Source organism: Ipomoea triloba, chromosome 7 (assembly GCF_003576645.1).
Source record: "Ipomoea triloba cultivar NCNSP0323 chromosome 7, ASM357664v1".
Lineage (NCBI taxonomy): Eukaryota > Viridiplantae > Streptophyta > Magnoliopsida > Solanales > Convolvulaceae > Ipomoea > Ipomoea triloba.
In genome coordinates, this window is record NC_044922.1 from 4,504,993 (window position 1) to 4,506,765 (window position 1,773).

Here is a 1,773-nt window from a genome sequence, read left to right on the forward strand (position 1 = left end):
CGTTTGGTATGTGATTTCATTTTCACTGTAGAGAGCTTGTTGACCAAGTAATGCATTCAGATTGGAAAGTGCCAAACTTGGTGAGCAAGTAACACTTTGATTTGTCACCCAAAAGAAATCCAACAGGCATGAAATTAAAGGACTTCAATATCAAATCATACAAAGGGACAGCCGTACAATAATTTCATATAAAATTTAATTTTTTTGAAGATATTATGTGTCATTTTGTTAAAGGTAATGTCAACAACAGTGTCAATAGGCAAATTGTTGGTGTATTTGTTTGCTATTTTTAAGTCATGTTCACCCTATCTTAAATTTGAGTTTTTAAAATTTTCTTTTTTTTTTTGAGTAATAATTGTTGGTGTATTTGTTTGCTATTTTTAAGTCATGTTCACCCTATCTTAAATTTGAGTTTTTAAAATTTTCTTTTTTTTGAGTAATATCGATTTTATTAGAAGGTAGTGTATATATTCAATGTATTGTTTTTGCATGTTGAGTTAATTGTCCATAAAAATGGAGTATCAAATTAAACTCTATGTTATTATGTTGCGATTAATTTAGTCAGATATTTGTTTTTATTAATTTATAGGAAAGTGTATAGTCGCTATTCAAATGTGCTTTCTTTCTAGGTAAACCACGTTTTGTGATCGTATAGTTAGCACATGTTCACAATGAGGTAAACTATTGGTTGTCTATATAACTGACCAATTCAAACCAAGAAAGCCAATAGACAACTCCTCTCATAGAAAGTGAACTTAGAATCTAGTGATTACCAAACCAACTATTCGACCAACTTAACTAGGGTTAACCCTAATCACGCATATTTTGTTCTGGTCAATTCTAGTATTTTATGTTTTCTAATAGAGTTGTGCTACATATATTATCAAATTCTACTCCCTCACTTTTACTACATGATGTGGCAACCAAGGATATGATGTTTTAATCATGTAGGTCCCCAAAAAGTGTCTATATTAATAATTTGTAAGAGGGAGTAAAAGTTGAGAGTAAAAAATGATAATCTATGTAGTATTTTTGTTTCTAATATTTTGATCGATTAACTTGATCATTTTGTTATCAACGCTAACAAATTATTTAAATAAATTCATTTTTAATTGGTCTGTCATGCACCATTTATTAACATGCCACTTGCAAATGTTTAAAAAAAAACGAAAATAAAATAAAATCCTTTTAATTTTGCGATGTGGGTAAAATACTAAAATGCAGTGGATTAAATAAGAAACTAACCCAAATTTCAAACCACTTAAGACTTTGAAAAACAAATTAAGTTTTTACTCTAAATTTTGTTATAAACTTAGGAATTATATAAACAAGTTTAATATGCTAAAAGTTATTTTTGAACTCCCAAAAAATAAATTAGAAACTTTAGAACCTTTATATATCAAATGTTATATTATATTTATGTCGGATTCAATGAAAGAATTGTTTGAGAATAGTTGCTCTAGTTAGAAATGATTTCCGGGTTTCCAAACACACCCTTATCTTGATTATAAGTTTCTATTTCAAATTGACACAACATTTATAGGTACAATACTATAAAATTCTCTCTAATAATATGAATTTTGTTAAGCATGCGTTGTTTGTTTCAAACACCTTTAATCACTGATTTCTCTAACATTAGCAATCTAACATTATAATGAGTTTTTGTAGACATTTCACTTAGAGCTGAAGCAAATAGCTAAGTATATATATATATATATATATATATATATATATATATATATATATATATATATATATATATATATATATATA